Below are 24689 nucleotides of genomic sequence, written 5' to 3'. Positions count from 1 at the left end.
GGGAAGGAGGAAGGAAGGAAGGGGGGAAGGAGGGAAAAAGAAAGAAAGAAGATAAAGTAAAATAAAATAAAGTAAGATAAAATATAATAAAATTATTAAAATAAAAAAAATTAAGAAGAAAAAGAAAAAATAAAAAAAAAATTGACAGATGGAACCCTAGGACAAATGGTGGAAGCAAAGCTATATAGACAAAATCTCACACAGAAGCATACACATACACACTCACAAAAAGAGGAAAAGGGGAAAAAAATCATATATCTTGCTCTCAAAGTCCACCTCCTCAATTTGGGATGATTCGTTGTCTATTCATGTATTCCACAGATGCAGGGTACATCAAGTTGATTGTGGAGGTTTAATCCGCTGCTTCTGAGGCTGCTGGGAGAGATTTCCCTTTCTCTTTTTTGTTCTCACAGCTCCCAGGGGCTCAGGTTTGGATTTTCCCCCGCCTCTGCATGTAGGTCGCCGGAGGGCGTCTGTTCTTCACTCAGACAGGACGGGGTTAAAGGAGCTGCTGATTCGGTGGCTCTGCCTCACTCAGGCCGGGGGGAGGGAGGGGCACGGAGTGCGGGGCGAGCCTGTGGCGGAAGAGGCCGGCGTGACGTTGCACCGGCCTGAGGCGCGCAGTGCGTTCTCCTGGGGGAGTTGTCCCTTGATCCCGTGACCCTGGCAGTGGTGGGCTGTACTGGCTCCCTGGAAGGGGGTTGTGTATAGTAACCTGTGCTTGCACACAGGCTTCTTGGTGGCGGCGGCAGCAACCTTAGCGTCTCATGCCCGTCTCTGTGGTCCGCGCTTTTAACCGCGGCTCGTGCCCGTCTCTGGAGCTCCTTTAAGCAACGCTCTTAATCCCCTCTCCTCGCGCACCAAGAAACAAAGAGGGAAGAAAAAGTCTCTTGCCTCTTCGGCAGGTCCAGACTTTTCCCTGGGCTGCCTCCCGGCTAGCCGTGGCACACTAACCCCTTGCAGGCTGTGCTCATGCCGCCAACCCCAGTCCTCTCCCGGCGCTCAGACCGAAGCCCGAGCCTCAACTCCTAGCCCTGCCCACCCCGGCGGGTGAGCAGACAAGCGTCTCTGCCTGGTGAGTGCTGGTCGGCCCTGATCCTCTGTGCAGAAATCTCCCCGCTTTGTCCTCCGCACCCCTGTTGCTGTGCTCTCCTCCGCAGCTCTGCAGCATCCCCCCTCCGCCACCCCTGTCTTTGCCAGTGAAGGGTCTTCCTAGTGTGTGGAAACCTTTCCTCCTTCACAGCTCCCTCCCACTGGTGCAGGTCCTGTCCCTATCCTTTTGTCTCTGTTTTTTTTTTTTCTTTTGCCCTACCCAGGTACGTGGGGGGGTTTCTTGCCTTTTGGGAGGTCTGAGGTCTTCTGCCAGCGTTCAGTAGGTGTGCTGTAGGAGTTGTTCCACATGTAGGTGTATTTCTGGTGTATCTGTGGGGAGGAAGGTGATCTCCGCGTCTTACTCTTCCGCCATCGGGAATATTCTTCAATAAGTCCTTTATATGGCCCTTGACACAATATGTGAAATTCTAGCTCTGAATACCTTTTTCACCAAAATGTGCCAAGTTTCTGAGGCAATGTTATTTTAAAAATATGTTGATTATAATGGTATTCTAGTAGAATGCAGCTTTCTGAAGTCAGAAAATTTGTCTGATTCATCCTAGTGTCCTTAGCACATAGCAAAATTCTTAGGACTTGGCCTATTTATTTAGTCTATTGAATGAGTGGATAAATAAGTTTTTCTTAGCATATCTATAGTTTCTTTAGTATATTGTATTTTTATTTTTCAATGGAAGCGTATCTTTTGAGTTTCTTAATATATCTCCAATTATGACAAATTATTTCTTGAGTACCCATGTGAAAATGAAATACAAGTTATAGTATCTAGGAATTTTTTTCCTACAGGAGATACTGAATTAGTAAAGATACCTTAGTACAGATGCATTGGGCTAGTAAAGATGCATTGGGCTAAATTATGAAGCCCTTGAAACTGAGGCATGAAACTTAGGCTTAGTGAGGTAGGCAATAAAATCCATTTTAGGTCTTAATCAAGGGTTTAAGTATGATAAACTCAGGATTTAGAACAACTGAGCCTAATTACACTATCAGAAACCTTGTAAGAATGAGAAGTTTGAAGACAGGGAGATCAGCTGAGAGACTATGGCTGTGATTCAGGTGTATGCTGTATGGTGGAAATGTGACGGGAGAGGGATGTAATGGAAGATATTTGACAGAAAATATTGATAAGAAGGGATACAGGCCAAAGAGAAGTTGAATTAAAAGTTCCAAACTTGTCTTACTAAGGAAAATACTTTGAACAATTAAGGCAGGAGGGAGGGGGACTGGAAAATGTGATGACTGATTTTAGGCTTATTAAATTTGAAATGACAGTAGGGAGTCAAAAACATCCATATATATATATATATATATATATATATATATATATATTAGCATAATCAGCAATAAAGGAATAGCTGAAGTTAAGCTAAGAGAGTGTGCTGTGGGATTACGTAGGGACAGAAGAACAGACTCACATTGAATCCTATAAATTGAAAATGAGAATAGGAGAAGGAGCTACCTGAGAATAAATAAGGGAAAGTCAAACAAGAAAGAAGAGAATCTGATTAAAATAGGAGATGCAGAGGGTAGAGAGAGTTCAAGGAAGGAGGAATAGCTATGGTGTGCAGAAGCCTATTTCTATCAGTTCCCGAGAGCTGATTGTTAGATTTTCAGGAATTTCATGAGTCAAGTGTTCTACACAGCCTTTAAAAAATTAAATTATATAAACTCTAAGTAAATAAGATATGTCAAAAACAGAGTTAATAAACACAACTCATCACTTTCTAATTATTTTAGTACCTTTTGCTATTATCCATATTCTTTAGTTTATTTATATATATTATATCTCTAATAGACTGGAAATATCATATAGTGGTTCCTATTCTACTGTTCATCTTTTCCTAACTAACTCAGCATGCAGTGATGTCACATTGGTAGCTTGAAATCAGCAGTGTGGAAGTATTTACACCATAAAAATGGCAAGTGATAAAATTCAGGTTCATAGTTCTGTTAGGCCAAGGGTTGGCAAACATCTTTTGGGCCAAATCTAGCCCATTGCTTGCTTTTGTACATAGTCGTATTATTTGTACATAGTTCAAGTTTTATAGGAACACAGACACACCCATATTTTAAATAAAATATCTATGGCTCCTTTTGCATTATAATGGTAAAGAGGAATAATTATAACAGAGACTGTATGGCCCTTATAGTCTAAAATATTTTCTATTTGACCATTTACAGAGAAAGTTTTTCTACTCCTGGTCTACTCATAAGAAAGCGATGGAGAACATATGAATGATGCAAATTAAACTTAAAAATGTGTTGTGCATACAGATGTTACATTGTGAGGACCACAAGAATTGGAGAAAATATTTCTCTAGTGTTTGAAAACTACTATCTGACTCAGCAAAAAATTTGCTCACACTGTTGACAAATGTGTGAAATTCTGACATATGTCTGTTTTGTGATTTTTATTGTACTAAAATCGTAGACAAAAATGTCAACCAATTTCCACATTGGAATTACATTGATTTGTGAATTTCAAATACAGATTGACTATGGATACAAGAGTTTGGCCAAAATCATCAAAAGCATTCTGTGAGAAGTAATTGGCTATATGGGATTTTCAATAAAGAATTTGGTGTATTTTATTATTAGTTGTAAATTGTATGTCAGTAAAACTTGCAATAAACTCATGGACATATATACATGCCTAACTTTTCATTCAGAGAGCAGGTTGTCCATCATTTACCAGCACAGCACAGTTTTAGAAACAATGGAGTCTTGGAAGAAGGTAAGAAAGAAGTATTACATGTAATGAGTATTAGTATATTTGTCATTCAGAAAACTACGAATTAATTAAAAAATTCTCAGAGCAATTAACTGTATATTTTCTTTCTTTTGTCTTTTACTCATTTAGCAAACATTTAATTACCTGCTCTGTACTAAGCATCTTGCTAAATGATGGATATACTTGGAAGAATTAAGAAAGACAGCTTGTTTTGTGGAGTTTATAATCTGATGTAGAAAGCAGATGATAAAGGAATAAATACATAAACAAATATATAATTTATAAAATTATATAAACGACTTTATAGTTAGTGAATAATAGAAATGAGTTTGAATTGACCTTTGTGAGCAGGGCATCCAAGAAGGTCTCTCTGCTGTTTCAGCTGAGACAGAACCCGGGCTGGGGAGATTGTGCCTGGTGAAGGGAAAAACCTATATAAATATCCTGAGGATTTAACTTTTCAAAAAATTTACTCACTTGCAATAAAAAGGTAATCACTTTCAATTGTTCATTAATTATACAAGAAACTAAATTTTAAATAATATTACTCGGGATATAGGCAGTTACTTTCCTCTAAAAACCTCAAAGTTAATCATGTGTGGAAGTTAATTTCCCGAGTTTCCTTTTAAAGCTAGTGTGGAATTCTCTGTATGTTTACATATGACCTTCATTAAGGCAAAGAATTTCTTCATTTAGATTCTGGCTTTATTTGATGCTAATATGTTAAGTCAGTTTGTTTCTCAATACTATATGTCAAAGGAGGATAATTCTTTTTCTTTCTTCACTTTGTGTGCCTGAATCTCTAAACCATACTTAGGCTCAGAGAGGGAGACATTCCCACGTTTATCCCATTTGATTTTTTTCTTAGTACATCAAACCTCAGAGCTAGTGTATTTTTTTTTTAGTTTCATGAAAATACTGGGTAACTTCAACATTACTATGGAAATCTGTCTTGTGAGAAAAGATTAATTACATTTTCTCATCTTTTATTCTTTTTGCTACGTGGTTATTTTTCAACAAAAGGCTAACTCAGGTATAAGAAGTTCTTCAAGTGATAAAGATTAGAGCTAATATTTGGGACATATTGAAGTGTTGACTGAAATATCCTCACCATCACTTCCTCCCTTTTCTGCCTGACCTCATTCCCAACATTTAAACTTCTTTGATTTGCTTTTCTTTGGCTTTGAGACCTTTTATTCCATTGCAGACATCCAGAAATTAGTCATCAGATGTTATCATTTGGAGGACTGGGGGAAAAAAAGAAAAAGCAGCAAATCCTTGGCTTTTAAACTCAAAAGCTTTATTTCCTATGCAAGAAGGAAGTGTTTAGGAAGAATATTTGTTATCCAGTTCCAAACTACCCCCCCCCCCCTCCTGCCATGAGCTCCTCTGAACTGTAGAGGGGAATAGAAAAGGAGAGGAAGCAAGATAGTTAAACCTGCTTAGGGCTGGGCCCATGCTCTGCTTCTCTTCCCTATCCATGGTTATTTCAAAACAGGAGGAAGAATACTGACAAAAACCCCCAAGATAAGTTTGGATATCCAAAAGATAGAGGGTGCTAGTTCTACGATGTCAGCAGGCTCTACTCTTGAAGATATTTCCCATATTGATAAGGGTGTGAGTTCTTATGGATTTTTGTGGTATCTAAGACAAAGTCTTGATAAAGATTTTGGGCGATTCCAGAGAAGCATGTGAAAATAGTTTAATTTTCCCAACAGCCTTCAAAGAGGGTGCAAAATTGGCTGAAAAAAAGAACTAACCATAAAAGTGACTTCTCAGTTTTGGTTGTTTGATGCTACTGCAGACCATGGAGTAATGACTGATTCTCAGAGAGTTGCAGTGTGGATGGATGCAGGAGCAGAGGCCAGGAGAGGCAGAGGCCATCTCAACAGATCACTGTGTAGTACAGAAGGCAGCCACAGGCCAGACATACCCTCCTGGACGCCCTCCTCCAGATAAGCCCCCGGAAAATTATGTACCAGGTTGAGGAGAAAGAAGAGGAAGGGAAATTTTGAATGAATTACACTTAAACCTGAAATGACAAAGGATAGCAGGAAATGACTAAGATTCTGTTTTCTGACATTAGGCAAGATTGGGCTTGACATTTATTATTCAACATATGTTTATTAAACAATTAGTATGTGCCAGCCAGTGTTCTAGATAATTGAGATACCCTGGGGGCAGAGATGTATGCCCACAGTGAGCTTCATTCTTGCAGGTTGACACAGACAAAAATGACTGCAAGAGTGGGATGGGTGAGGTAGTTGCAGTATTAAATAGAATGGTCAAAATAGGTCTCATTTTGAAGATAAGATTTACACAGACATTTGGTAGAGGTAAGGAGGTTAGCTAACCTGATATTCTGGGGAAGAGGTTCAGGGAGAGGCAAAAACTTGAGCAAAAGTCCTAGAAATGGCAAAAGTGTAAGGCTTTTGGCAAAAGTAATGGCAAAAGTAAGAGAAGAGGTTAGAGAGGTAGTGGAGAGCAGATCGTTGGGACTTACAGCTCATTTTACAGAATTTGGCTTTTACTTTGAGTAAAACAGGACTCCACTTCAGTGTTGAGGAGTAAAGTGATCTGATTTGCCTCTTTAAAGGCTTGTTCTGCCTACTGTGGTAAATACAGACCGAAGGGACAAGGGTAGTTACAACAAGAGCAGTTAGAACGTTATTGCTGCAATCCAGGCAAGGGATGACAGTGGCCATTGTGAAGGTGAGCACAAGTGATTCAATTATGAACATATTTTTAAAGGTGGAGCTAATAGGATTTCCTACTGTATTGGATGAAGGATGTGAGAGAAAGGGAGAAGTCAAGAGAACTACAAAGTTTTCTGTGTTGAGTTACTGGAAGGATGCAGTTGAGATGGAGAAGGCTGCCTGATAGACACATTTGGAGTTAGAGGAAATATCAAGAGATCGATCTTAGATATATTAAGTTTGAGATGTTTATCTCACAGCCAGTTGGAATGTTGAGCACGCAGTTTGATACATAAGGAAGATCTTGATTGGAGATATAAGTTAAGGAGTTTTAGGCATACAGATAGTATTTAAGTTCAAGAGGCTGAATTGAGGGCTGGTTCTCCATTTGTATGTTTGAGTAATCTAACAGACCTTCATCTTGCAAATAACAACAATAAATTCTAAATAAAATATCTAAAAGAACTATTCAAAGGTACTAAGAAGCTACCCAAACAGGCAGATTATGAAGGAAAATTGAAACTTGTAAGAAGTAATTGGCATTGAGCAAGATCCCCATTTTCTACAAATTTTAGCTTGAGTGCATCTTCAGTAGTTTCTGCAAGGAGTGTTTTAAACTGCAATAGAAAAGCTTAAGTTTCTCTGTCCTGAAGAATCAGTAGACAGAATTTGGGGCAACCACAGAGAGTACAAAGTAATGGGGAAACAAAGAGCCAGAGAGAGGGGGCCCTACTCTCTGTGTATAAACTCTATCAAACTCTTGCTGACACTTGAACCATACATGATTGAGAAAGATTTCAGTTAAGGCCAAGAGAAGTGAACTGATATTTAAGCTACCTCTGGTGAGACAGTTTGTAGTTTGAGTCCAATTAAATTGACTATCTGATTAAACAAATATTCCACTCTCTGAAAGAATAAGATAGAATATTTTATATACATAAAATAGAGACTCTTCTCTACAACATACCATTTACAGTGCTCTGACTATAATCTGAAATTGCTCAACATATGAAGAATCAGGAAAATGTGATCATTCTAAAGAGAAATAACAATGGAGGCCAACTCTGAGATAATGCAGATGTTGAAATTAGCAGACAAGGACTTTAAAGTTGCTATTTTAACTGTGCCCAATAAGGTAAAGATGGTTATAATAAATAAAAATATATTTCTCATCAGAAAAACAGAAAACATAAAAAAAGAATCCAGTGAAAATTCTAGAACTGAAAAACGCAGTATCTGTATTAAAGTATTCCCTGGATGGTGTTAAAAGCAGAATGGAGATGACAAGGGAAAGAGTCAGTGAACTTGAAGAAAGATCTGTAGAAGTTATCCAATCTGAAAAAGCAAAAAATAAAGATTCAGAACTTTGAACAGGTATTTAGAATCTGTGGGCAATACCAAAATGTCTAACATAACTGTAATTGGAGTCCAGAAGAGAAGAAAGAGAATAATCCAGAAAAAGTATTTGAAGAAAAAAAATGACTGAAACATTTTCCAATTTGATGAAAGAATACTACAGATTCAAGAAGGTAAGCAAACTCAGATGAAGGTAAATATAACTCAAACTATGTCTGGTCACATCATTGTCAAACTTCTGAAAAACCAAAGGTAAAGAGAATATCTTGAAAGTAGCAAGAGAAAAATGAGTTCTTACCTATAGGAGAATGATAATACATAAAATCACAAGCTTCTAATCAGAAATTATAGACATCACAAGATGATGTAACAAAGTCTTCAAAGTACTAACATAAAATCCTGGAACTACATAAGATCCCTAAGGAAGCAGATTGAGAAGAGGAACCAAGAAATTAGGTGAAGTGTTAAGAGAGAGAAAACAAAAACTGAGTGGGAGGTATCCTGGAAAACGTATCAATAAAGAGGGAATGCTCATCTGTGTCAAATGCTACTATCCTGTCAAGCAAGGGCAGAAAACTAACCATTGGATTGAACAAGGACATCAGTAATAGTCTTGACAGGAAAGGTTTGGAAGAAAGGTGAGCTTCAGGTTTGATTGGAGTAGGTTTAAGAGAGATGAGATGAAAGAAATTGGAAGTTGTAAGTAAAGGCAACTCTTTCACAGAGTTTTGCTGTATAGGAAGGAAAGAAATTGAATGGTAGTTAATGTGAAGAGTGGGGTCAAAGAAAGTTTCTTTTGTTCTGCAAATATGCTACTTAGCATAATCTAGTAAAAAGTAAAACAAATGTGATATTTTAGATAAAAAGAAAGATATTTGTCCAGTGTTACCAGGTCTGTAGAAAATAAAAACAAAAAGATCCAGTCAGTTGAATTAGAATAAAAAATCAACACATGAATATAAGACTTGAATTCTCATATCTCCTTTATATTGGTCAAATCTCTCTACTCCCTAGATTTTACTATTTATAATTTGATCGTTTGTCAATGCAAAATATTTGAAAAGTATGTCCACTAAAAATTATGTAAAATCTATGATTTTACAGAGTGCTAACTTTGATTTCTTCCTTTGTTTCCTTAATTTACCGACATTTCCCAAATATGGACAGCATATATTTCAAAAATTGATTTTCAGTTATTTTAAAACTCCAAGTGTATTTTTCTAATAATATTGACATTATATGAGTAGTTTATCCTGGCAAGACCACAAAATCATATAAAGTAGCTGAATTATAATACTAATTATCTGGGAAGCTTTAATTATTCAGACTTTTATTTCTATGGGAAAACAATTCTAATTTCCAACCCAAGATTCTGGAACACATCTCCCATTATGAAGTGGGCCTGAAGGTGGGAGTGGAAACACAGGCCCCTAGTCACAATCCCCACCCTCATCTTCCAGTAGTAAGGGTAGGACATCAAGGTTTTCATGACACCAAGGATTCAAGCAATGGGGTAATGGAGATCCTGGACATTTATTTCCTCACCAGTGAAAATTAAATGAAGACCCAGGATTCACTACATCTATAGTGATGAGAAGGAAGTTTCAGCAGCTAGAGTGTGTTGGTGAGTTCTTGGCTACATGGCTGCTTATATCGTCAAGGGCATGTTAAAGTCTTTTTGTGCTGTACAAGATTGTGTGTGTCTGTGTGCACACACGCCCATGTGTGCACATGTGGGCTATTATTTCCGTATACACTGAAGCCTTGTTGATCTGCAAACCCAACATCTAAAAAATGTCAGTGAATATGTTTTGCATCAGATTTTTGATTTCATGATCAACAGATAAATGTCCATTAAGTAAACTAAAAGCAGATTTATTCCCACATATATTTTAAAGTACATATAGGAAAACCCCATTTCCTATATATTCTGCACCTACAAGACTGCACAATAATAATGATTTATGTGTTTAATTATGATGCACAAGACAGGGAAAAAATGCTGAAGGAAATTCTGAATCATCCATAGTTAAATTATTTTCAGCATAAATTCAGTACTCTTTGTAAATCTTTGAACATTGATGAACCGTATAATTTTGAGGTAAAAGGATGTTAACCAGAACAGCTCCCAATTATGGTGGTGAGAACTTACGGTTGTTTCTTTGAGTGGAGAGACACTTTATTTAGATCTACTGAAGTAAATTTTTAAAAAACTTTTCCTCTTGATCTTCTGGGTCATCGTTATAACTGTCTCCATCCTGCCTATTCTGAAATGTAAAGCTCGTAATTTTAGGTACATGCTGGACTTTAAGAATTGGAGGTGCATTCACCTATTTGTGAGGACACTGAATGATTTAAAATTCACTGGATGGGATTTTTAACTTAGATGCACTAGGGAAGCACTTGAGTTCAAAAGGCTTAGAATCATTGTAATTACAATTCATCGAGAGTAAGAATTACAGCTAAGTAATTTTCTTTTCTTGTCTCAAAAGAAATGGGTACACAGATGTACATTCTGAATACTTACAGAGTCTTAATTGCCTGCCATGCAGTAGTATTTTGGAGCATGATTAAATGGGTTAAGACATCTATAGAAAGAAAACCTCTAAGTAAGAGGGAATGTACTTGTTAACATTGCTTCTGAGACTGAATTTAAGGTTTATAGCAACCACCATTTTTTTAAAAAGTTGCATGTGGTTTAATGCACACATTGTTGTAAACTAACTGACTTGTTCCCAAATAATATACTTTATGCTGATTCATTGGCATTGTTTCTCAATTAATAGTTGCTATTTCAAATCTTCTTACTTTTTAAAAACTGCAGAGACATTCTTAAATACCAAGATCTCTTCTCTATAATCTTGTTCTCCTAAGATATCAGTGGTTCTGTGATCAGGAGCTATTTGTTCAGTCATGACCTGTGGGGCTTTCTTAACCTCTTATAAACCTAAGTGTCAATCACCAAGCTGGAAATAATTACATTTTGGTGATTTTTTTCAGCTTTGAAAGCTAATGGATAGCCTCAAGTATTTAAATAACTGCTTGAACTTTCTTAATTGGTACAAACTCTCTGTAATAATTCCACTTTGTCTAGTATGCCATCTGAACAGCTTTATCTTAGGTTTATGTACTTAATTGATAGTGTTCAATGGTACATGATATTTATATGAGCCCTTGTCTTATTGAACTGTATATAGGATAATCATTCTAAGTTATATTTGAAAGCTATATACTAACTTCATAAACTAAAATATTGGAATCAATGTTTGTAAATTTAACACTTTATATCAAATTTTGTTAGTCTTTTGTAAACATACTAAAATTTATACAGCCACATGATTTTTCGTATTTTTTTCACATTGCACATTTATATGGACACATATTTACTTTTCAATTAAAATGAAAGTATCCATGTTAATTTAAGGAAACTATACCAAATGATTTAATATTTATTTACAACAAATAATTAAAATAAGTAAATAAATATTTGAAGGCTTTTACTGAAGGGATTTATTAATTTTCTACATTAAAAATAATCAATATGTATTTGGAGGAATAAATTTGTTCATAGCTTACTTTCCTTTAAAAAATGACATCATAAAATGTATATTAGATATTGATCTGGATTATGATATAAGTTGTTATAACTGAAGTTGTGGGAGTAATACAATTATAAATTTAAAAAAACAATTTTTGGAATTTCTCATTGAGAATTAACCTTAGCCTCCCAGATTTGCACTAGCTAGATATATCTGAGTCTGAATCCTTGCTCTGCAATGTGCCTGCCATGTTACAATAAGCAAGATATGAAGCTTCTATGAACAACTGTTTCCTCATCTGTAAGATGGTGCAATAATTATCAAGACTAGAATAATTATGTTAAATACTCAACACCTCTTGATATTTCATGGCCGTCCAATAAATGCTACCTCATTAGTATTATTCTCACAGTATTATTTTTCAGTTTCATTTTGATTATAGTCAGAAATTATGACCCAGGTTTGGCTTTAGATGACATTAAATTATTTTTGAAAACAAAAATGTACTCAATTAAGATCAGACACCACTAATGTTATCCATAAGAATATTTCAGAGACTTTAAAGGCAATTCATTTTTCTGAAAAGTAACTGGTTGAGTAACATTTGTGAATGTATACATTTTAGAATGTTTGAAAACAATGCTGATGTTCTATAATTACTCATATATTAATATTTGAATTCATTGTATTCTCTTTCTTATTAAATAGAGGATTACATAAAATCATATGTCATTAAGTAGGTATTATTAAATCTAAGCCACTAGGCTTTAGATCATTCTCAGATTGCTTGCCTATATACTAGTATGAATATTATTTTTGGTGTTAGTTTTTATTTCATAGTTTTTCATATTATTATTATTATATATATTATATTATAATTAATTATAATATAATTATATATATTATATATATTATATATATAATATATATATTATTATATATTATTTTTGGTGTTAGTTTTTGTTTCATAGTTTTTATTTGAAAAGAGGTTTGTGGTGTGTTTGTGTATATGCGGGTCTTTTTTTTTTTGAGTATCAGCAACTAATATGCCATAGTAAACAATCTTTGAAATAAATCTTTGCTATAATATTATATGGGTATATGATTTGTGGGTTCTGCATGACCAGTAAGACATGCCTTAGTATTGAGGAGCATGTATATACTCAGAACTTTTTTTATTAAAAAGGAAGGAAAGTTATTTGCATATGTCTTGCTCCACAGGGAAAACGAGAGGGTTAGAACCATGGTTAAAAAGAACAAAAATTATATAAATGACTCTGCTACCTCCATTTGTTATTGGAAACAAGTCGATAATTTTGCATATTGGTTATTTTGGTGTGTATTGTGCCAAGTTCCAAAAACTAATGGATACAGCATAATCATTTATGAAGAATTTTCTTTCTTAAGGGTAGCCACTAGCCACATGGGGCTATGAACACTTGAAATTTGGCTTCTATGACTGAGAAATGGAATTAAAAAATTTTAAAATACATCTCTATTGGAGTATAATTGCTTTACAAGGCTGTGTTAGTTTTTGTTGTACAACAAAGTGAATCAGCCATATGATACAAGTATCCCCATATCCCCTCCCTCTTGAGCCTCCCTTTCACCTTCCCTATCCCACCCCTCTAGGTCATCGCAAAGCACCGAGCTGATCTCCCTGTGCTATGCTGCTGCTTGCCACTAGCTATCTATTTTAAATTTGGTAGTGTATATATGTTGATGCTACTCTCACTTTGCTCCAGCTTCCCCCTCTGCCTGGTGTCCTCAAGTCCATTCTCTATGTCTATGTCTTTATTCCTGCCCTGCCACTAGGTTCATCATTACGATTTTCTTTTTTTTTTTAGATTCCATATATATGCATTAGCATAGGGTATTTGTTTTTCTCTTTCTGACTTACCTCACTGTGTATGACAGACTCTAGGTCCATCCACCTCACCACAAATAACTCAATTTCATTTCCTTTTATGGCTGAGTAATATTCCATTGTATATATGTGCCACACCTTCTTTATCCACTCATCTGTCGATGGACATTTAGGTTGCTTCCATGTCCTGGCTGTTGTAAATAGTGCTGCAATGAACATTGTGGTACATGTCTCTTTTTGAATTATGGTTTTCTCAGGGTATATGCCCAGTAGAGGGATTGCTGGGTCATATGGTAGTTCTATTTCTAGTTTTTTAAGGAACCTCCATACTGTTCTCCATATTGGTTGTATCAATTTTCATTCCCACCAACAGTGCAGGAGGGTTCCCTTTTCACCACACACTTTCCAGCATTTATTGTTTCTCGATTTTTTGATAATGGCCTTTCTGACTGGTGTGAGGTGATATCTCATTGTAGTTTTGATTTGCATTTCTGTAATAATTAGTGATGTTGAGAATCTTTTCATGTGCCTCTTGGCCATCTGTATGTCTTCTTTGGTGAAATGTCCATTTAGGTCTTCTGCCCATTTTCTAATTGGGTTTTCTGTTTTTTTGATAGTGAGCTCCATGAGCTGTTTGTGTATTTTGGAGATTAATCCTTTGTCCGTTGTTTCATTTGCAAATATTTTCTCCCATTCGGAGGGTCGTCTTTTCATCTTGTTTATGGTTTCCTTTGCTGTGCAAAAGCTTTTAAGTTTAATTAGGTCCCATTTGTTTATTTTTGTTTTTATTTTCATTACTCTAGGAGGTGGGTCAAAAAAGATCTTGCTTTTTTGAGTGTTTTTCCTATGTTTTCCTCTAAGAGTTTTATAGTGTCTGGACTTACATTTTGCTCTTTAATCCATTTGGAGTTTATTTTTGTGTATGGTGTTAGGCAGTGTTCTAACTTCATTCTTTTACATGTAACTGTCCAGTTTTCCCAGCACCATTTATTGAAGAGGCTGCCTTTCCTCCATTGTATGTTCTTGCCTCCTTTGTCATAAATCAGGTGATTATATGTGCTCAGGTTTATCTCTGGGCTTTCTATCTTGTTCCATTGATCTATGTTTCTGTTTCTGTGCCAGTACCATACTGTCCTGATTACTGTAGCTTTGTAGTAGTATAGTTTAAAGTCGGGGAGCCTGATTCCTCCAGCTCCATTTTTCTTTCTCAAGATTGCTTTGGCTCTTCGTGGTCTTTTGTGTTTCCATATAAATTGTAAAATTTTTTGTCCTTATTCTGTGAAGAATGCCACTGGTAGTTTGATAGGGATTGCATTGAATCTGTAGATTGCTTTGGGTGGTATCGTCATTTTCACAATATTGATTCTTCCAATCCAAGGACATGGTATAACTCTCCATCTGTTTATGTCATCTTTGATTTCTTTCCTCAGTGTTTTATAGTTTTCTGAATACAAGTCTTTCACCTCCTTAGGTAGGTTTATTCCTAGGTATTTTATTCTTTCTGTTGCAGTAGTAAATGGGATTGTTTCCCTAATTTCTCTGTGTGATTTTTCATTGTTAGTGCATAGGAATGCCAGAGATTTCTGTGCATTAATTTTGTATCCTGCAACCTTACCAAATTCATTGATTTGTTCTAGTAGTTTTCTGGTGGCATCTTTAGGATTGTCTATGTACAGTATCATGTCATCTGCAAACAGTGGCAGTTTTAATTCTTCTTTTCCAATTTGGATTTTTAAATTTATTTTTCTTCTATGATTGCCGTAGCTAGGACTTCCAAAACTATGTTGAATAAGAGTGGCGAGAGTGGACATCCTTGTCTCATTCCTGATCTTAGTGGAAATGCTTTCAGTTTTTCACCATTGAGTATGATGTTTGCTGTGGGTTTGTCATATATGGCCTTTATTATGTTGAGGTAGGTTCCCTCTATGCCCATTTTCTGGAGAGTTTTTATCATAAATGGGTGTTGAATTTTGTCAAAAGCTTTTTTGCATCTATTGAGATGATCATATGGTTTTTATTCCGTAATATGTTCATATGGTTTATCACACTGATCAATTTGCATATACTGAAGAATCCTTGTATCCCTGGGATAAATCCCACTTGATCATGGTGTATGATCCTTTTAATATGTTGTTGGATTCTGTTTGCTAGTATTTTGTTAAGGATTTTGCATCTATGTTCATCAGTGATATTGGTCTATAATTTTCTTTTTTTGTAATATCTTTTTCTAGTTTTGGTATCAGGGTGATGGTGGCTTCATAGAGTGAATTTGGGAGTGTTCCTCCCTCTGCAATTTTTTGGAAAAGTTTCAGAAGGATAGATGTTAGCTCTTCTCCAAATGTTTGATAGAATTCGCCTGTGAAGCCATCAGGTCCTGGACTTTTGTTTGTTGGAAGATTTTAAATTACAGTTTAAATTTCACTACTTGTGTTAGGTCTGTTTATATTTTCTAATTCTTCCTGATTCAGTCTTGGAAAATTGTACCTTTGTGAGAATTTGTCCATATCTTTGTGGTTGTCCATTTTATTGGCATATAGTTGTTTGTAGTAGTTTCTTGTAATCCTTTGTATTTCTGCAGTGTTAGTTGTGATTTCTCCTTTATCATTTTATTGATTTGCATCCTCTCCCTTTTTTCCTTGATGAGTCTGGCTAAGGGTTTATCAATTTTGTGTATCTTCTCAAAGAACCAGCTTTTAGTTTTCTTGATCTTTGCTATTGTTTTCTTCATTTCCATTTCATTTATTTCTCATCTGATCTTTACAATTTCTTTCCTCCTACTGACTTTTAGTTTTCTTTGTTCTTCTTTTTCTAGTTGCTTTAGGTGTAGGGTTAGATTGTTTGAGATTTTTCTTGTTTCTTGAGGTGAGATTGAATTGCTCTAAACTTCCCTCTTAGAAATGTTTTTGCTGCATCCCATAGGTTTTGGGTAGTCGTGTTTTCACTGTCATTTTTTTCTATGTATTTTTTATTTCTTACTTGATTTCTTCATTGATCTCTTGGTTATTTAGTAGTGCACTGTTTAGCCTCCATGTATTCGTGTTTTTTAACAGTTTTTTCCTTTAATTGATTTCCAATCTCATAGTTTTGTGGTTAGAAAAGACGCTTGATATGACTTCAATTTTCTTAAATTTTCCAAGGCTTGATTTGTGACCCAAGATGTGATCTATCCTGGAGAATGTTCCATGTGCACTTGAGAAGAAAGTTGATTCTGCCACTTGTGGGTGGAATGTTCTATAAATATCAATTAAGTCTATCTGGTCTATCGTGTCATTTAAAGCTTGTGTTTCCTTATTTATTTCTTGTTTGGATGATCTGTCCACTGGTGTAAGTGGGGTGTTAAAGTCCCCTACTATTATTGAGTTACTGTCAGTTTCCCCTTTTATGGTTATTAGCATTTGCCTTCTGTATTGAGGTGCTCATATTTTGGTTGCATAAATGTTTATAATTGTTATATCTTCTTCTTGGATTGATCCATTGATCATTATGTAGTGTCCTTCCTTATCTCTTGTAACAGTCTTTAAATTAAAGTCTATTTTATCTGATATGAGCATTGTTACTCCAGCTTTCTTTTGACTTCCATTTGCATGGAATAACTTTTTCTATCCCTTCACTTTCCCTCTGTATGTGTCCCTAGGTCTGAAGTGCGTCTCTGTATACAGCATATATATGGGTCTTGTTTTTGTATCCATTCAGCCAGTCTATGTCTTTTGGTTGGGGCATTTAATCCATTTACATTCAAGGTTATTATCGATATGTATGTTCCTATTACCATTTTCTTAATTGTTTTGGGTTTGTTATTGTGGGTCTTTTTCTTCTCTTGTGTTTCCCGCCTAGAGAAGTTTCTTTAGCATTTGTTGTAAAGCTGGTTTGGAGTTGCCAAATTTTCTTAGCTTTTGCTTGTCTGGAAAGCTTTTGATTTCTCTGTTGAATCTGAATGAGATCCTTGCTGCATAGAGTAATCTTGGTTGTAGGCTTTTCTCTTTCAACACTTTAAGTATATCCTGCTACTCCCTCTGGCCTGCAGAGTTTCTGCTGAAAAATCAGCTGATAACCTTATGGGGATTCCTTTGTATGTTATTTTTTGTTTTTCCCTTGCTGCTTTTAATATTTTTTCTTTGAATTTAATTTTTGTTAGTTTGATTAATATGTGTCTTGGTGTGTTTCTCCTAGGGTTTTTTCTGTATGGCATTCTCTGAGTTTCCTGGACTTGGGTGACTAATTCCTTTCCCATGTTAGGGAAGTTTTCCACTATAATCTCTTCAAATATCATCTCAGACCCTGCCTTTTTCTCTTCTTTTTCTGGGACCCCTATAATTTGAATGTTGGTGTGTTTAGTGTTGTCCCAGAGGTCTTTGAGATTGTCTTCAATTCTTTTCATTCTTTTTTCTGTATTCTGCTCCTCGACAGTTATTTCCACCATTTTGTCTTCCAGCTCACTTATTCATTCTTCTGCCTCAGTTATTCTGTTATTGTTTCCTTGTAGTGTATTTTTCATTTCAGTTATCGTGTTATTCATCTCTGTTTGTTTTTTCTTTAGTTCTTCTAAATCTTTGTTAAATATTTCTTGTATTTTCTCTGTCCATGCCTCCATTCTATTTCCGAGATTCTGGATCATGTTTACTATCATTACTCTGAGGTTTTTTTCGGGTAGAATGCTTATTTCCTCTTCATTTATTTACTCTTGTATGTTTTTACCTTGCTGCTTCATCTGTGACATATTTTTGTGCTGTCTCATTTTTTTTTTTTTTGATGCATAGGATTGTGTTCCTGTCTTACTGGTTGTTTGGTCTGAGGCTTCCAACAATGGAGTTAGTAGGCTCTTGGGTAGAGTTGGGTCTTGGTGACAAGATGAGGACCACCTGGAGACTTCACTCCAATGAATGTTCCCTGGTTTCTGAGGTTCTCTGTTAGTCCAGCGGTTTGGATTCAGAGCTTCTACCACAGGAGCTTTGGCTTGACCCCTGGCTTGTGAACCAAGATCCCACAAGCTGAACAGGGTGGCAAAAAAATAAATAACTAAATAACAAAGAGTAAAAAATAAAATTAGACCAGGAAACTAACAGATATGTTAGAAAGAATATAAAAATAAAAATATAGATGAAACAACGACCAGAAGATAAAACAGAACCACAATAGTAAAAAAGAGGAGAAAAAAAAAAAAAGGTGGAAAAGGTCTTGGCTGTGGAGGGCAGGGCCTAGGCAGGGGCGGGGTTTGGGCACTGCGTGGGGTCTAGGCTTAGGACCCACAGGTCTGGAAAAGGCCCTGAGGAGTGTGGGGGGTGGGGCTTGGATTCAACAGAACAGAAGGGGCCCCTGCGTGCCTCTGGTCTCAGCAGGGGGGGATTCCAGCCTGGGAGCCCAGCAGGTTTCCTGGGCCCAAGTGGGCGGGGCAAATGCCCTCTGCTCCTCTCCTGCTCCTCTGGTCCTGGAGAGCCCCTCCCGCCTGCCTTTCCAGTTCTCTCCTGGCCTTCCTTGTATGCCCCCTGGACCAATGTGGCCTGGAGAGGGCCTTGGACGTCAGGGAATCCGGACTGGGAGCTCAGCAGGTTTCTGGGGCTCTAGAGAGCTGGGCAAATGCCCTCTGCTCCTCTCCTGCTCCTCTGGTCCTGGAGAGCCCTCCAGCCTGCCTCTCCTGTTCTCCTCCAGCCTCCCTCCTATGCCCTCAGGACTAACGTGTCCTGGAGGGGGCCTCTGAGGGTATAGGAGTTTCCCCGAGAGCTGGGCAGACTTCCTGGGCCTATTGGGCAGGGGAAACGTTAGGCTCGCTGCCCCCTGATCCGAGCCCCTGAGGGTCCCTCCAGCCATGGGAAGCCCTCCCTGCCTTAGCCACCCTTCAGGGGCACCAGCCCTGTCCAGCCCCCACTTCTCCTCCCCCCTCAGTTCCCCCATTTCCTACCGGTTTGCTTGGGGGTCCTCCCATCTCCTTGGGCATCGAGGTCCCCCACCAGCATCCGGCAGGCACCCTAGTCCTGGGTAGACATGAACTCCGCGTCCTCCCACTCTGCCATCTTCTTAAATTTTATTTACTATTGGTTTCTTTATATTTTAATAGCCATATGTGGCTAGGGCATGCCTTATCAGACAGCGCAGTTCCAGATTTATGTGTGATTTTCATATATAGTTACATTTATGTCTTGGCTTGCTGCAGACAATGCCCAGGGTACAAGTGCCCTGGGGTGGCATGTCCTTATACCAAACTCATCTTATAGACACAGCCCATGCAGGTGATTACCATGCAACATAATGGCAGAGATGTGACTCAGCTCTCCAGATATTGGGTCTCAGTCTCAACATCCACACCAGAACTTAATTTCTGATTTCCTTATGACAAGTGATAAACTTGGTATATGGTGATAATGATATACAAAACCCACAATAATTAAACTCTATGTCCCTTTCTGTGGTGTGCTAAGAAACGAGAAAAGGAGACAGAATAAGAAGAACATTTTTGTGACTACTCTCTGCTTCTTATCTCTCCAGTGAGTCTGTTGACAGAAGTGGACATATTCTTTTTTTTTTTTTTTTTTTTTTTTTTTTTTTGCGGTACGCGGGCCTCTTACTGCTGTGGCCTCTCCCGTTGTGGAGCACAGGCTCCGGACGCGCAGGCTCAGTGGCCATGTCTCACGGGCCCAGCCGCCCCACGGCATGAGGAATCTTCCCGGACCGGGACCCGAACCTGTGTCCCCTGCATCAGCAGTGGACTCTCAACCACTGCACCACCAGGGAAGCCCAGACATATTCTTAATAAGCATTATCATTGGGTTTGGTTACAAATCATTATCTGAGTTTGCTCTGTGAAATCATTAATCTGAGTAACACAACCCTATTTGATAAAGAATAACATTGATATGTAAATCCAGTAGGGTAACTTCTCAGAATTATTTTCTGATAATAAAATGTGGACTATTTTAATAATAATAAACTCACCTTACACTGAACTACACAGGGTAGGCGATTTGGGAATCAAAGGACCATTGCACATAAATTACTGAACAAATGCCAAAAGCCATCTAGAGACTGAGACAAGAATCTTTATATCTTCTTTTCAGTTATGTACTAGCTGTTTGATATTTTGTTCTTTTGTTAAAACAGAATATCAAACAGGTAGTATGTAAGAAGCAAATAAGTACAATGTATGTGCCCTTCAAAGTTACCATAACAATGATAGAACACAGAAGAAATTGCCCCATAGCTTCTTTCATTTTCCCAGTCTAGCTTTCCCAGTGGATCTCTCAGGTCAGTCTTTCTATTATTAGGATTTATTGATAGGAGGGCACATAATAAGAACTTCTGATCCATGGCACTTCAGTAATAATAATTTCGGCAATGTTTTTGCACGATTAAATTTTTAAGATTTCACAACTTCTAATTCCGAGTGCTATAGACTTTGTGGTAGAATTTTAGTAGATATTAATAATATTTCTGCTAGAAATTACAAACAGGCTCAAGTTCTATTTAAAATGAATCCTTGCAATTAATAGTACTAAGCTGTTACCTATTTATAGGAGCTAATCTTATGTTTAGAAACTGTTTATAATATTCTGGTGTTGTCTATGAATATATGAAATAATTCCTGTCGCCAACAAAATTTTGTTTGTGGAAAAGGCAAATGCTCTGAGTTTTAAATATTGGTATATTTTGAACTTGCCATGAATGCATGTGCTTTTTATTTTCTTGAGATGTTGTTTTAAAATCCTCTGTTTAAATTGTTCTTCTCTGAGCTTCAGTAATAATTATAGGTTCATATTGAGTAGTTCATCAAATCTTGGGCAGAAAACAACAGAAATAATATAAGAGAGATCCTGAATTTAGAAAAACAGAGCCCAAAGCTGAGTTTAAAGTTAATCACACTTATTTTGGGTCTATATGATCCACACTGGATATCTACATGGATTTTATATACTTACTTTTTTCTTGACGTGCAACTTCTTTTTCATCTTTGTGGGTAACCTATGAATATAAAATTGACACTCGTTTAAACTTGCTATCTCCTATTCCATTGGAAAGATCTCTGTTTATAACTACAGGAAATAAGGGTAAGCGTACACATTTCTCATATTAAATTATTAATGAAAAGAGAGAGCTATCATTACTATATTGTAATTATACAGTAAGTCTTAGGTGATTTATTTAGTACCTTAAACTCCTAGGAAATTTCACTAGTTGGCAGCAACTGGCAATGCGTATTAATTACACGCTCAATCACACATCTGAAACAAAAGGAGAACGTCAGGAATAGACCAATTCTTGTTTCCTTTTGAGTATCATGTTTTAATTTCTTTTATGTTTCTTTAATCTTTTCAGCAGTGCTTAAGGATTTGGAAGATGTTGATTAAAGCATTTCCTCTGATTAATTATATTTTGGCTTTCAACTGTTTTATTTTAAAATGAAGCGCACACACATTGTCTGGATTATAGGAGCATCTGCTCTTCCCAGCCTCTGCAAATATTTATATAAATCTTACTGCCACCCTGTTCTCTCCAAGTTCTCACTGCTTAGCTAATCCTGATTGCATCTCCTCATTAAGCCATGTTCAGGATATGGAAACATAAATAAAACAGACTAACAGCCTACATTTCAGGAATATTTGTGTGCATGGTTTGCCGTTTAACTTATGTTATTAAATTCTTAGAATTCATTCTGAAGTCATAGGTTTCCCTTACCTCTCTTTATTTATTTACACATCTGATTACTGTTAACCTAAAAACTATTTTGGGTATAATAGCTTGGCCCTTACCAAGAGGATATACTATTTTTAAGCAAGGTCTGTGAAATTATTATGACTGAAAATTTAGAATTAGTAGGAAGTTTAAAGGTAACACATAAATGTTGAATGTCTTCTGTATTTGTTTTTCTTTCAATTATCCTTAATATTTGTTCCCTCCTTTTTTTATGTGTCTGTGGGCTGAGAGAATATATAAAGATAGTACCTCTCCACAGGGATGGAATGTTAGTACTTTCCATAAAAATTGTCCTTCACCTGGGTTTCCTTAACTAATTACAGCTTTCATATGGGGACAGTACTTTAATCTGGGGTCTTAGCTTTATATCATGCTTTGATATAGAGTGAGAGACATCTATTTGACTTCATTTTACAAATTGTCTTTGACCATGTAGTTTCTATAGACAGAATGATTTTTTTTGATAATAAATTTCTAAGACTGAGAATTTCTGTTCTTGCAGCTTTATGTAATTATGTTCAAAGGGGTTTGAATTAAAATGGAACAGATGTGTCCATCTTTAATTATGGTGTAACAAATTGTGTTACTCTCAGTCTTTATTAAGTGAAACGCTCATCTTTATGTAATAATGGGTCAGACACTTTCAAAATGATATCAGTGAACACAGTGTATTGCCTATTCCAATTAGACTTCAAAAGGACTGTTAAAACTCAGAGGCTATGTATGTAGAGCCAGAAGAAACTATGGAAAATACATATATATATTTGTTTTTTTATTCCAAATTAAGTGAAAACAATCGTTAGAAATATATGATGAATCGTAATGTCATCTAAATAAGACAAAAAATGTAATATTTGTCTTGATAGGTCTACCTAATGAATAGTGGGACTATACAACTGTCTGCAGGGAAATACCATTTTAGGATTTCCTGAAAACCCTTTTGTATTTCTTTGTGTAAACACTCTCTTTTAAATGAGTGGCCAGGGAAGTCTTTTTTTTTTCATCTCTTCTAAGTCAGTACAACAAAATCCTTTTTAGGAATAGCTAGTAGCTACCTAGAGAACCAAAAATTTGCTAGAATAAAATGAATTGGCACGAATCCTGTGACGTTAAGTCCCATCCCACTGTTTCCATTTCTGTCATTTGTACCAAAATTCTTTCATGCTTTGAAACGTCTTCAACTCCTCATATATTTTGCCTTTCCGTAACTCTATCTGTTATCGATTATTATTTTTATTTTCTGAATTATTTTCTTAACATACTCTCTGCGCCATTATCATCACCACTCTAATCCAGGCTCCATTACCCCATAGCCAGGATATTGCAACAGCTTTCTAATGAGCTTTCTTGAACTTTGTCTCCCCTTCCCATTCTCTAATTCATCACCAATCCAATGTAAAAATAATAATTTTATTATGACACATTATTTCTTAAAATATTGTGATAGATGCAGGCAAAACTCAAAGGTATTGTGGGTTCAGTTTCAGACCACCACAATAAAGTGAATATCACAATAAAAGGAGTCACACAGATTTTTTGGTCTCTCAGTGCATGTAAAAGTTATGTTTGCACTGTTTTCAGGGCAGAAATAGAGACACAGATGTAAAGAACAAATGTACGGACACCAAGGGGGGAAAGTGGCGGGGGGGGATGGTGGTGGTGGTGGGATGAATTGGGAGATTGGGACTGACATATATAGACTAATACGTATAAAATAGATAACTAATAACCTGCTGTATAAAAAAATAAATAAAATAAAATTCAAAAAAGATAAAAGTTATGTTTGTACTATACTGTAGACTACTAAGGGTGCAATACCATGTTTAAGAAAACAATGTACATAACCTTAATTAAAAAATACTTTGTTAAGAAGTGCTAACCATCATCTGAGCCTTCAGTGAGTCACAGTCTTTTTGCACTAGTAACGTTAAAGATCACTGATAACCATAACAAATATAATAAGAATGAAAAAGTTTGCAATATTGTGAGAATTATCAAGATATAACATAGAGACATGAGGTGAGCAAAGGCTGGTGGAAAAATGGTGCTGATAGACTGGCTCATGCAGGGTTGCCACAAACTTTCAATTTGTAAAAAACTCAGTATCTGTGAAGCACAATAAGGCAAAGCACAAGAAAACAAGGTGTGCTTGTATTAATTGTCCATTATATGAAGCCATATGTTTTTTTACATGTATCTATTCTTTTTTATATTCTTTTCCCAATTATGTTGTTACAGAATATTGAGCAGAGTTCCCTGTGCTATACAGTAGGTCCTTGTTGGTTATCCATTTTAAATATAGCAGTGTGTACATGTCAATCCCAAACTCCCTAACTATCCCTCCCCCCCATCCTTCCCCCCTGGTAACCATAAGTTCATTCTCTAAGTCTGTGAGTCTGTTTCTGTTTCGTAAATAAGTTCATTTTTATCCTTTTTTTTTTTTTTTTTAGATTCTCCAAATAAGCCATACTTTTCAGTCTGACCTTGAGGACCATCCATAATCCGTAAGCACCTTCTTCTCACTACTCCTTAATAAAGCTAGGGATAAGATCTTCTTTCATAAAGTACCTTTACTTTCAGTACGAAAAACAGCTTCCTCCAGGAGGATTGTTCATTGCATCCCAACATACATGCCTTTATCTTCACCTCCATGCTCTTTCTCCAACCTAGGATGACCTGGTAGCTTTCTCATTAAACACATCCCTTTT

At 36.5% G+C, this 24689-nt stretch overlaps 1 protein-coding gene across 2 annotated transcripts in view; it reads left to right on the top strand.

Moving 5' to 3' along the window:
• The window catches only part of CSNK2A2IP (casein kinase 2 subunit alpha' interacting protein), a 258124-nt gene that overhangs the window by 117060 nt on the left and 116375 nt on the right, over nucleotides 1-24689 (top strand). Inside the window, exon 2 of one of the 2 annotated variants that reach the window (XM_079923049.1) lies at nucleotides 24432-24485. The exons of the other annotated variant lie outside the window; for it this stretch is intronic. The gene's annotated coding sequence lies outside the window, so the exon portion shown is untranslated. The remainder of the gene's footprint in view (nucleotides 1-24431; nucleotides 24486-24689) is intronic. 2 annotated transcript variants of the gene reach the window in all.

The sequence above is a fragment of the Stenella coeruleoalba genome (genome assembly GCF_951394435.1).
Source record: "Stenella coeruleoalba genome assembly, chromosome: 5".
In the NCBI taxonomy this organism is placed as follows: Eukaryota; Metazoa; Chordata; class Mammalia; order Artiodactyla; family Delphinidae; genus Stenella; species Stenella coeruleoalba.
The sequence above is the reverse complement of the archived record's forward strand: the minus strand, read 5'-3'. Positions and strand labels throughout refer to the sequence as shown.